Source organism: Trachurus trachurus (genome assembly GCF_905171665.1).
Source record: "Trachurus trachurus genome assembly, chromosome: 12".
In the NCBI taxonomy this organism is placed as follows: Eukaryota; Metazoa; Chordata; class Actinopteri; order Carangiformes; family Carangidae; genus Trachurus; species Trachurus trachurus.
In genome coordinates, this window is record NC_139908.1 from 9145816 (window position 1) to 9159480 (window position 13665).

Sequence of the window (13665 nt, forward strand, 5' to 3'; positions counted from 1 at the left end):
GTCAAGAGAGCACTACAAAAAAAACAACAAAAAAACAAAGCCCCAGAAATGCCAGTCATTCATCTCCTGTGAAATATGGAGACATGGAGTCCAGTTCCACATGGACCAGTTTCAGCGTTTCTGATTGAAATGCTTCCTTGACGACAGGAGACTTCAGCCCAATCAATGAACAATCTGCAGAAATTACATACTGTAGATGTAATTAGGTAAAAAAGGCTTAAGTGGGACTCTACAGGAGCTGGTGGAAAAAGTCTAGCTCAACAATGGAAGTCATTGTGTGAACTGTACAGTGGAAAGGTCTTTGCACCCCATCATAGGTGGACTGGTTCTCCAGCTCCAAAAAAAAAAATTTAAGTATAATTTGTGAGGTGAAACTCAAGGAGGTTTAATGTACTTGTTCCCCCTGATGCAATGGATTAGAGTTGCTTGCTCTTATCACAAGTAAACAGACCTGCATGCCTTGCTGTTTTGGAGAATGGCTGGGTAAAGGTTAACTACAAAGCCAAGGCAAAGTCTGGAGACTAAACACTCAAGGGGATTTCCTCATTCCTGCGGTCTGGGTCATGATAATATCATACCCCATACAGTTGTTTTGAATGCAACTGTTCTAAAGTATAATGCGGGACAAGGAAGAGCTATTCTATCGAAGGAGGTTTGTTTGTAAACACAGTACCAAGGGAGGAATGCAGAAAACTCTGTCACATCAATATTCACAGGAAAATTCATTCTGAATCTGAACAATGATCTTCTGTACTTGAAGAGTCACGCAGCTCCGTGCATGTTTGCATTTGTGTGTCCACAGAAGGTTTCCATGCACACAAACAGAAAACGTATCTGTATTCCACGTGTGAGAAAAAAAAAAAAAAATCCATGTCAAATTGTGCCAAGCAGTGTGTGGGTGGGTGTTTTTTTTTTTTTGTGTGTGTGTGTGTGAGGTCACGAGCCAAACCAAGCAACAGACACCAACAGGATGAGGTCAGGAGAGAGGGTGGGAGAGACAGGAGTCTGCTCGCCGTCTGCCTGTTAGCAGCCCCCGAGAGGCCGCACCTCTGAGGAGTAATTCCCCTGCTAAGTGCTAACCTGTTTAGTAGAGCACCACCTGATTTAAGTGAGGTAAAAAAAAAATGAAAAAAGCAGAAGAAAAGGGAGGGAAGCAGAGACAAATAATCAGTGGATACATTCCAGGCAGGCTTCCACAAGTCGACATCCCAGAGAGGTGGGTGGTGGACGCAGAGAGAGAGAGAGAGGGTGGGACAGTGTTGGACAAGTAGATGGTGACAGACTAGAGAGGACGGAGGAAGAGGACGGCACCACCAGGGAGGAAAGAAAATGAAGTTATACCGACAAGACGGAGAGAGGAGAGCAAATTAAACTTTACTCCAATGACTTCTGAAGAGAGGGGATATGAATATTACTGAAATAAGGAGGAGGATTGCAAAACCAAGTAGAATAATTGTTAAAGCGACTGTGATGAAACTGGGTTGCACATGACGTGAGAATTTAATTCAGTAGTTCTTGCTTTGAAGTGTCACTTCTCCCACTGTACAGTATGTAGGGACCAGGGAATGTGAAGATGAAGACACATGTATATAATCTAAGATGCTAAGTGAGTCAAAAAGCAGAGATTTGCATTAAGATTTATGCCATGCTGAATATGTAATTGTATTAAGTCGCAGTAGGGAATGTCACAGGAAACATTATGTTATATAAATGTTATATAATCAAGTACCTTGACGGAGCATGGCGTTAGTATTATCCACAAATGCATCTTTGTTATTGTGAAAAAACCCAAGCAAAGACCAAAACAGCATGTTGGTCCATCCGTCATTACTTTGTGACTCTGTCTTTGACTCTCAGCACTGAGCTTATTCATTCCAATTGATGAGAAAAAAAAACGATAAAAGGTTCATTTTTAGCAACTCTTACTCAGACAGTGTGTTTGAATGGGACTACTTTCAGCTGTGGATCATAGCATTAGAAGATTTTCATCCACATCCACCTTACCTCCACCTCTGAGTCAATACCAGGCACAATAACAGACAGAGTGAAACATGAGTGCGCAAAATATCACCCCTCTCCACCTTCAATGTCTTCTATAAATCAGTAATCAGCGTAATGCCAGTATCCAGATCTGGTCAGGGAAGTGGCCAATCAATGGGATCTTGTGCTGCTGCAGAGTCAGTCAATAGCTGCTTAAGTGCTAAGTTAAAATATCAGCCTACTCCAAGGACTGCAGGAGAAAAGTGAGAGGAAGTGGAAAAGCAATAGAGGCATTAGAGAGATCTCTCCCTTGTTCCCTATCTATTCAACCCACTATAGCCTGACCTTCATTTCATTTTGTAAAGCGCAGAGATAGGGGTGGTGACACAGAGTAGCGAAGTGTTTATTTATGTAAAAAGAAACATATAGAGATAAAGGAGAGCGGGAGCGCGGGGACAGAAGGAGACGTATAGGCCTGATGCTTTGAGAGCCCTCTTCTGCCGTTGTTCCTATTGACTCGGCGCTCCGGCCTTCGGGGCACGAGAAAACGAATGAGTGATTCAATTATTGACAACACACAACTCTGCCCCATCATGAGCATATGCTCCTCTTTCATCCTCTCCCTCGCAGGGCTGAGGAAATGCAGAATAATGCTGCTGCTGAATGTCTTCGACCCGGCACACTCCCCGTCTCTCATTCATGACAGCAGGCTAGATTGAAGTCGATTGTCTAAACTCTAAATCTTTACAATCATCAAGCACAAGCCTTTGGAATTAAGATGTTTTTGTGTTCTTTCTTGATGCTTTTTTGTTATTTTGCAGCTAAAGCCTTTTCAGATTAATCAATTTTGAGTTGAACATCGCCCATCTCTGAATGTTTGAATGCTGTGTAGTTAAATTTAATTGTTGGTTTCACAACTTGATGATGTTTCCGACCTACTGGGATGTTCGTGTTTGTGTGGTCACCTCACTGCTGAGTATCGTGCAGTAATATGAGCTCAGCTGTGTCCGTTCCTCCCTCCCTCCCTCCCCTTTTCCTAAACCGCCAGTGGTTCAGACCTTTTGACCCCCCGTCGAGTCGCCCCCGGGTGCGGCATTGCATAGCCACCGCTCCTCCTCCTCCTCCCCCCTCCTCTACATGTGTCTGATCAAATGCTCTGCTCCACTTCATCAGCTCTCAGCAAATCAATGGACATCACAGGGATGATCTTTGACGGAGTAATTACACAGAGACGGGAGCGCTCAGAGAATGACGTGAAGAGAAGGAGAAGTGGAAAGATATTCTTCTTCTGGCCTTTCCAATCCCTGCCACGCAGATCTAATCAAGAAAATGACTACGATATATATTTAAACATCGCAATACATCAGGGTTTTAACTTCGCAGAATGGATTTTCTACATTGCACAAGTTCACAGTCCAAGAGCAGGAATTAAGAGCAACACCCTCGAAGGTGAACATTGCATAAGAGATTTAGTCACCCAGAATAAACTCGTACACAAAAACACTGGAGCATCATGTCGTCTCTCTCATGCCTCGTCATTTCAGTCATTGTATCCGTTCCTCATTTCTCACACGGCGGCGTGTCTCGTCTGCATCACACATTCACTCTAAACATCTCCCTCTTGCTCCTCTCGCAAGGTCTAAGATGTGAAAATGACTTAACAGCTCTGTTTCTCACCCTGCCATGCCTATTCTAGGTTACTGGTTTAGCGAGCCTTAATCCGTAAATAGGGCTGTCGCAACATACAAAAACACACATGTTCAAAACATATGCATATCTCCGGTCTGTATTGTGCACATACTGTATATTAGCGTGCATGGGAAACATTTGCTCAAGCAGGCGGCGAGCAGATCCAGCAGATCCAGCACCCCGGGCTGGGAAACAACAGGGAGACACGCTGTTACTGCATACAAACACAGGCTGACACGAGTGCTTATAGCATAATATGTAGAAGTCAAGCGTGGTTTTGCTCTGGAGGGCTCAACAGCTAGCAACAATCAAGGAGGACCACCAGCTGAGCTCTCGCGCCGAAACGTTATCTGCATACTGCAGTAAACAAGAAGACAAAAAACCCCCATCAAATGATCATTTATGTGTTTGCTCAACCAAAGATGGCTTTCTGCCGTGCAGCCACCTCCGAGAAGAATAAATGTTTGGTTTGCTCCAGTGGAAACTGTTTAAACTCTTGCCCCTGATGAGGCAGGGAAGAGTTTAGTGACTCAGTGCCTCTGTGTTTTATTTGTCTGCTTAATAAGACAAATTAAAACCGAATAACTCCGCTAACTGGAATAACTTAATTATAGTTGATGTCTGGCTGCTGATTTCACGCATGTAAGAAGCATGTGCGGTGCATTTTACGCCCACATGATGTTTGATTCTTATGTTACATTACCCGAACCGTGACTATTAATGGAAATCAGCAGTAAATAAATCAGGGATGGCTTGACATGATAATTTGAATACCATCTTGTAAGTTTATTTTCAATCTCATATAAGGATATAAAGCTGTCACAGATTATAAACAGTCTGGTTAAGAGATGACCAATGACAATGAGCGGTTCCTCTTTCCCTTCCTGTCTTGCGCGGATCTTAAAATGTATCTACAGTACAATCAAAATAGCTGTTGATATCCGAGACCTCCGAACTCTCTGTCGTCAGACCACACGCTCCTCTTTTAACTGCTAATTGCCTCCCAACATATGACTTGGTGCTGAGCATGCCAGCCAAAATCAGCGGCTGACCTCACAGCGTGGCCCAGTCATCTGATTTGTGTTAGCTGGCTGCCCTCTGTCACACAGGCCAGGCTTTGTGTGATGTTGCTACATTTAGGATATGGCCAACACTCACTATCTAAAGCTTGTTCCCTGCATTGTCATCTCTGGTGTTTTATCACACGTTAATAAATGAACTACTCTGAATGAAAAGCCCTTTGGGAGTTAAAAGCAATTACGGAATAATGACTGAGTATCCTGAATGTACGCAGGGATGGAGTAGAGTATATGTGTGTGTGTGTGTGTGTCTATGTGTGTGTGTGTGTGCGTGCTCAGCAGAGCAGCCTCCCCTTGCATTGTCAGTGATAGAGAAGCACAGAGAAGAAGAGGAGGAGGAGGAGGACAGCACAGCTGGAGTACAAACAGCACACAGAGGCAGAGGAGCGTAAACAGTCTCAATGAAGCATCCTCTGCAGCCACTCAGTCCACATTTCTATTCACGGCTTCACATTCACATAGAAAAAAAAAAAAAAAAAACCTCCACCACCTCCTGCTGCATGAACCCAAGCAAACACACAACACACACACAACACACACACACAAAGGACGGTGAGTGACATGTGAAAAGCAGGATAACACTCACCAGGCATTGTCAGAATTCCCCCAGAACAATCAGAGGCAGGCGGAGAGAGAAACCGAGGCTGACCCAGAACAAGAGGTGGAGGAATACAAAAAAAAAGAAGAAGAAAAAAAAAGAGAGGCAGGGATGGATAAATAAAGGGCAGAGGCGATTTCAAAGCTCCATTTTCCCCCTCTGCTGCCGATGCAGGCTGCTGCTCGCCCTGTTCTCTTGCCTCACTTGTGGTTCTCTTCCTCCTTCTCTCCCTGACTCCTTCTCTCTTTTCCTCCTGCTGCTGCTTTAAGGCAAGGGGTGGAGAATAACCGCTACAATGCTCTCTCTCTCTCTCTCTCTCTCTCTCTCTCTCTCTCTCTCTCTCGCTGCTCCCTCTCCTCCTTTTTTCCTCCCACCCTCTCTTGCTCACCCTGTACACAGCATGCCCTACTTCCTGTGTTGCCTCTGACACGGGACACACTCTCGCCTCCTCTCTGTTTGCTCTCTCTCGCTCCACATGAATGAATGTAAGGGTAAACTGAAGCCTGACTCTGATTTGGGAATGATGAGGATTTATCTCTTTTTCTCCTCCGCTGTCTCTCTCTCTCTCTCTCTCTCTCTCCCCTTCCTCTCCCCCTCTCCTCTCTTACTAACTCTGGCTAAGCCTGCTCCCTTTCACTGTCCGTGATTGACTGCACCTCCCATCTCTGTTTCCTTGCGCAGGGAGGAGCCTGCATATGGTGCGCCGGGAATCACATGCATGTGTGTGTGGTGCAGCCTAGCTTAACCCCCCCCCCCCTCCTCCCCCCTCCTCCCCCTGTGTGGCTCCAGTGGGAGTGTGTGTGTATGTGTGTGCGCGTGTGTGTGCTCTTTGTCCTGTCAATTCCAGTGCGAGGTGTGCTGCTTTCCCTGTCAGCAACCGCTACTGCTTCTGTTGCCACCGCTGTCGCTGGGAAGCCGGTGGAGGAAGTGTGCCTGTGTGTGTGTGTCTCTGTGTGTGTGTGTGTGTGTGTGTGTGTGGGGTACTGCTTGTGTCGCCAACCACCAGCCCAGAGCGTGGTCTCGGTTCAGCTGGGAGACTAGGACTCATGCTGGGGCTCAGACAGAAAAAACAGTGCACATATGACGCTGGAGCTGGAGCTTTGGCAGAGTGACTTGGCCAGCGGGGCCGGCCAAAGGGTTGATAATAGTAAGACTGGAATGTGAGTGGGAGAGTTTTTTGCCATGCTCAATTTGAGCCAGGATTGGTAGACTGGCAGAGGAGATAGGGGTGAGTTTGAGGTTATTTCTAGAGCTCACTGACTGGCAGAACTGGCACAGTGGGGGGATAAAGGGGGCCGGGGCGGGACGGAGCGATAAGGCAGGACAGCTGTGGAGGGGCTGGTTCACAAGAGCCTCTAATCTGCACTCCCTGCACGTCTGCAATGATGTCATCAAATATGACATCACCCTTACCCCTCGTTCTCCTGGACACACACACACACAAATACACACACCCACAGCACATGCATACAGATGTTACACCCATGTTATATTAGGTTTAACGCTTTAGCTTGTTGCTGGCCACGTGTTTCCTCCTTAAACTAACAAATGGAGCAATTCCGCCTTAAATATTTCCATTCAGCGGCGCTGAATAATGTGTGTACAGTAAATATCTGACTCATACAGCTTCATACAGTAGATAATTAACATGATTACAGGTTCATTAAAACCTGTCCCGACAGAGACACGGAAATGAAACTACTTACAGCTTCTGTCCTGGCTTTAAAAGCTGAACACAACTTTAATTTACTCTCAGCCTGTTGTGGGTTATTGATTAATTATTTACTGTTATAGTGAGTGTGATGTCAGGTGCAATCCAGTGCAACGGCTCTGCAATCAAAGTGTGTGTGTGTGTGTGTGTGGGGGGGGTTACAACCATGATAAATTCAGAGAGCGTAGTTTGTGGCGTTTTAGTTTTGTTTTGTGTTGTGTTGCGTGATCCTGTGGAGACCGTCTTTGATTAGTTTCCTCCAGAATAAACACAAATTTGAAGCAAACAGTGAGCAAATGTGTGACTTCACGGAGGTGATAGAACACGACTCCATCAATTTAACACACACACACACACACACACACACACACACACACACACACACACACACACACACACACACACACACACACACACACACACACACACACACACACACACACACACACACACACACACACACACACACACGGTTGTGATAGCTCAGACCTGCTGTGGCTAAGCAACAAAAACAAGTTATATTAGAATAAAAACAGTCAATTCATATTTACTCTTTTTTTATACTATAAAGAGTAAATACTAAATTTACTATTATTTCCTCAGTCTGTTGTGTGTAAGAACTAAAAGTCAGAGGTTGACTGAATGATGCACATAAGATTCACATACACATCCATAATCCTTGTATGAAGGTTTTCATGCAAGTAATTTTACTGAACTGCTTGTTATTCTGATGCACACCCTGCTCCCTCCTCTCACCGGCTCTATTGGTAATGATAGCAGCTACGTGTGGCTGCTTTTGAAGATCAACCTCTTTTTCTTTCTTAATTAAGCCTAATTAAGGTTTTTTTTTTTATCAGGAATGCCTCTCCATTCTTGCCTTCTGGCTCCCGTCCATTCATGTATTTCACCGTTTTCCCCTCTATCATCCTATCAGTTCAAAATCTAAGAAGCAACTCCTTTCTGGTTCACTTAATCCAATTAGGTAAGCCTACAGCTACCACTCCTCTCACTTCCCACACATGAGCCAATCACTAATCACCCTCCCTTTTATCAGTCCAATTAGCTGCACCTGTAACACGCTGCTTCCAGCTCCTACAGCTCATGCACCACCTTGCACCACCAACACCAACAGATCTAGAATCAATGAGATGATGCTCGGGTGGGTTTATGTTGCCAACAGTGTCAATCATCTAAATTACTTTTTTTTTTATCAACAGTGCCCTGTGCCCATGAACCAGTTTCCTCATTTAACTATCAGAACAAACATGCAAATTTAGTGAAAGGCAAATATGACTGCTCTGTGACATCAGCTTTGGTGAACAGCCTTTTGTTAAGGTGAAAAGAGTTGACGCAAGACGTGTAAATAAAACTGACTAAAGCTGTTTGTGATTTAACTTGAACCATCAATTAAATTAAGTACAGGGTGTTTTATATCCAAGCTCTTGGTTTGAAATGTATGAAAATCAGCCTCATCATGAGCACTGCTGTTAGGTGCAACATATTTAGCAGCAATCAAACGCTTAAAACTCTGAATATGTTGTGTGAAAGATTCTGTGGTTTTCGTGATAGAGAGGGGCAAAAGTGCAGCCTGATTGCAGTGAGCTCTTTGAGAGGGTTTGTTAAAGCACAATGAAAAAGCTGAATGTCTGACCCAGACACAATCCAGCTCACAATGACAGCACTCAAGAGAATGTAGCCTTTTTTTTTTTTTTTTAAAGGGGATACAGAGATCTGTCTGGCGCTTTCTCATCTCTCCTTCGCTTCAGTATTTGTCCCTTCATTTCCAATTCTCCATGTAATCAGCATGCAATACTGTGCAATGACAGCTATCACTAAAGAGTGCAACAATGGGCAGCACATTGTAGGACTAGGAATGCATCTAATAGATCAGGAGGGATGCTATTTGATGGCGAAAAAAAAAGTGCTACTTTACAATGGTTCTCTTGGAAATGGGAATGAGAGTGACAGCAGGACATACTGTGTACTGAAATGTACCTTTGACTTTAGTGGCAGCTCATCCTTGTGCACAGAGGAGGAGCTGTGAGCAGGCAGAGAGGTAAACAGACAGCTCGACACCTTGGTACTGAAAATGTTTGTTTCTAACTAGGTCAGGCTGCACCAGCCGAGCTGTGCTGCTGTTACGCTACATATGCCAGTCTCTCTCTTCTCTCTAATTCAGCTCAGGCTACATCAGATAAATATTACAGCAATGGTGTTTTATTAACAGAGCACAGACATTGGGATTCATCAAAAGGAATGTTAAACACCAACAGCAGTGAGTGTCCATATTGTTAAATGACATTTATATGCAAGTGGCACGACTGTTACAGATGTGGTTTTTCAGAGGACATCGTCCCTGCCTGCATGTGCTTCATTCCTGTCAATGATTTTACTTGATAAAGATACCGGTTGCACTGGCCAAAGCCTTTCGTCCAGACACACCTGCGCACCATGACATGTCTGACCTTGATGAGGCAGCGTCTGGAGGAGGCAGAGTAAAGTGGTGGATAATGAAGTGCACCAGGAACCCATCGAGTCTCATCACCGCTCAGTCAAAGTCTGAGGTGTTCTATCACTCCCAGGTTTCTTAATACACTTCAAAGTATACGAGGATTAAGTAAAAAAAATCTCAAATAGAGGTAACGGCAGTAAAGGTTTAATGAAACATGCGGAGCTGTCGATGCGGCCAAAGAGACTGATGAAGGACGGCAGGTCATAAGACATGAGTTTCACGCTGTAATGGTTTCCAGTGATGCAGCATCGCTAACATGCCACTCTGAAAGACTGAAACATTTTTTTGTGGATTTCAGGGATAGATAAGCAACTTAAGTCTTGTGAACAAAGATTGTGCATTGATTCGTGTGAGGTAATGCAGTCTGACAGGTAGTCAGCTGATTTTTTTCTATCTTTGCACACACACACATTTCCCTTCACTGTACATTCAGAGGCTTCAGAAATGATAGCATGTCTGTGGAGTGAGTCTATATTAGATTAAGAAGTCTATACAGTATTAAAAGAGCACTAAGCTTCACGCTGAGTTAAGTTGCCGGGAATGCGGGCCAGATGTGACTTGGATTAGTTGATGCAAAGTCAGAGGTGGAGACTGGTGGATGGAGAGCCAGGCTGTCTGTGATGTGCAACTTAGCGATCCAAGTCGCTGCAGGCTTACATCCCCAGGAACAGAAGCGTGGATGATGGTGATCAAGCTGTCGAAATTTGAAAAGAGGCTGCCTTTACTTTTTTTTTTTTTTTCTGAACATACTGGGGAGGCAGATGGTAAGTGGCAATGTAAAAGCCTAGTTCCTTCCCTCCATCAGTGAGTATACGTCAGTAGAGTATTACTCATATCACCTATTACCACAACAAGTCACATATTTAAGTCCCAGTTTACAACCACTTGTATGATTCATTATGGACTCATAAATATTGGATCATTAAAGGGATAGTTCACCCAAAATTCAACTTTCACTCATTATCTACTCACCCTCATGTCGACTGAGGACTGGGAGAATTTTCAGAGTCCTCCGTGCCTTCTCGGAGTTACGGGGGGGTCCGCGCAGCAGTATTTGTCCATATAATGGTTGTGAATGGTGCTCACTTTTCTTCGTCCAAAAAGACACACCAAAAAACATCCAAATACTTCCATACTGCTCGTCTGTAATGTCCCTCTTGTATTGAAGCCCCGACATGAGAAATTGTTCCGAAAAAAAATTAAATAAGTCTATATTTTAAGCTTGTTTGTAGCGGAAGCTCCCAGTGTCTCAGTTCACTGCTCTTCCAGAGGTACATTATAGACGAGCTATATGGAGGTATTTGGATGTTTTTTGGTGTGTCTTTTTGGACGAAGAAAAGTGAGCACCATTCACAACCATTATATGGACAAATACTGCTGCGCAGACCCCCCCGTAACGCCAAAAAGGCACGGAGGACTCTGAAAATTCTCCCAGCCCTTAGTCGACATGAGGGTGAGTAGATAATGAGTGAACTTTGAATTTTGGGTGAACTATCCCTTTAACATCAGGTAGTAATAGTAATGGTCATCTACATGGTGAATCTTTAAGATGATGTTACTTTTTTTTAATATCCTTTCTAAGTACAGTAAGTCTGGATCAGGTGCAGTGAAAAGCAGCACACCACACTATTGTCTATTGTCAGAGCCACACTGGGCATGACTGACTTCTGCAATATATGAGCTTTTATTAGAGTTCGCCGGCAGAGAAAAAACCCAGGCGGACTCAGTCACAAAGATTAAACACCACCAGTGCACGCACACACACACAAACACAGAGACACAGACAACCGAAATGAGTGAATTGGAGGCTGAGCAGTTAAGTGGCAGAGAGGCCTGTTAGTGAAGTGAACGGGGTGAAAAAGCATCTAGAGTCATCACCATGGTAATTTAGTGGGTCTGTAAGAGTCACTGAGTACCATCTGGACTGTCATTGCCACTGAACTCTTTCACATGTGTGCGTGTGAGTAGTAAATATAGAGAAATGATTTGGGTGCACTAAGCCAAACAGATTTATCTCTGATCTAAAACGTTTCATTCTCTAAGGGCTTCCCACCAGCTCCAACCCCATATGGATCAATCAGCAAAATAAATGATCATCTGTAGAATACAACAGTGTGTGTAATTCTTATCATACACTTTAACTCCATCCCAGTAGTTTTTATATCATCTCATATTCCTTTATCCAACAAAGATTCTTGAGGAAAACTTCACAGTTTCTAATATTTATAATATTGGTGCATGATAAATAAGTGAGAAGCCTGTGACTGCACTAGATTAAAGAGAGGAATGAATGAGTAAATGAGTGTTTGCATGTGTACTGAGCTGTTCTTTAAAGGGATGCGCAGGGTGCAGCTTTGATGGGGTTCTCAGTATTCCTGTCACGCCCAAGGCCCTATCCATTACAGCTCATTACCCGGGGAAAGAATGAAAGAGAGGAGACCCTTGGCCGTGCTCGCCAGGGCTCACAGAAGGCCCAGCAGGGTTAAACATCAACCGAGCCACCAGACCCCACCAGCTGGGCAGGTGTCAACAACACTAGGATTTGCTCCAGGGACGGTTCTGCTGCAAATTATACAGAAAGTAAAGTGATCGGAGTGGAAATGCACCGAAAAAAGCTCCCTGAATGCATTAAAACTAATGCCCAGCACCAGTGTAATGTGCTACAGTGTTTACCTCATACATTCTGTCCATTTGCAACAAGGATGAGCGATGTATACTGTATACCTTCTATATAGGAAGTACATAACAAGCAGAAGGTTTCGTATCAGTGCTTAACCAAGAAGTGGAACCAGGGTCATATCAAATCTAAATGCACATTAGCATATTATAATAGAGCCTCCTACTAAAACGCTTTCTTCAGTGTGTTTGAGGAATTGTGCTAACAGCTGTTAGCTGGACCTAAGAACATGTAGGGGAAAATGTATTCAGGTGCTTATATTGTACAGAAACACAAGTTGATTTCAATACAGCTGTTGGAAATGCATAAATTATGGTATTCAGCAAACAGTCTATCAGACACCACATTATTTATTAATATAAACTGCAGTTTTCTTATAACTTCAGTGACTGATAACTAGTGTTTTAGAGCTGCAGAGAGAAATGTTTTGCACTAATAGAGATTCTAGTCATTTATCCCTGGATCTATTTTTTTTTTTTTTACGAGTGATGATCACATTAAATAATGAAAGAAAGATTCATATTTAACAAGAACTGAAACAGGGTTTGTAGTATACAGCTGTTAAATTTTTTTTTTTTTTTTTTTAACTGCACTGTTGTCGGCTCGCTTGTTCAGGTGTTGGAAATCGTATTGGGAAGGGGAAAAAAAGTATTGCAACGTTTGGAACTTTTTCATCTGAAAATATTTCACAACAGAACTGATACCAATTGTTTTTCCTGTTTTGACCCTCAGATGTTCAACAAACATCTTCACCAGCGCCTGAAAGGATTGTTTTCACTGAAGTTTCTAATGAGTATTCTTCTATGTGGCTGAGAGTGTTTGAAGAACCAAACACAAGACCAGTGCTGTTGTTGACAAGTCCTTAGGTAAAGTGCTACTTTGAGGAGCCTTGTTTTCACATGAGGGTCCAACCTTGGATGTCAATTTACAAAATCTGTTTGACTCTCACAAAACGGACTAAATAAAAAAAGGTGGTTGCCAAAACATCAAGAGAATAGCTACCTCTGTCCTTGAGGCAAATGAAGAGCATCGTGTTTGTGAAAGCAGGACAAATCAACACACCCACCTCCGCATAAGCACCCAAACAACACCGATGTTGAATTAATGAAATCCTCATTACACTCTTGAATAGAAAATAGACTCCATTGTAATCCTCACCAATCTAGAGGCATTACATTTTGAGATTGTTATTAATGGGTTTGTTGAATCCATCCCAGTCTGGGAGAGACACAGGCTGATAATGCACAGTGGTAGGTGAAACCTTCTCTCTGCAACACATTATTACCCCGAGAGCTCCGTTTCATCCACACCAAATCATGCTGATACATTGCAAATGAGATGGAGAGAGGGGAAGGATGCCAAGAAAGAGCCAGGGAGATGCACTCTTCCTCTGCCTAATTGTACTGCTGCGATGAGCAG

General features: G+C 43.6%; 1 protein-coding gene across 4 annotated transcripts in view; it reads right to left on the minus strand.

The window, feature by feature from the left end:
• The window catches only part of dab2ipb (DAB2 interacting protein b), a gene marked incomplete at its 5' end in the record, with an annotated part of 91126 nt that overhangs the window by 49080 nt on the left and 28381 nt on the right, over positions 1-13665 (minus strand). The window contains one exon of one of the 4 annotated variants that reach the window (XM_083983270.1): positions 5335-5423. The exons of the other annotated variants lie outside the window; for them this stretch is intronic. Of the gene's footprint in view, positions 1-5334; positions 5424-13665 lie in introns of those variants that run through there. 4 annotated transcript variants of the gene reach the window in all.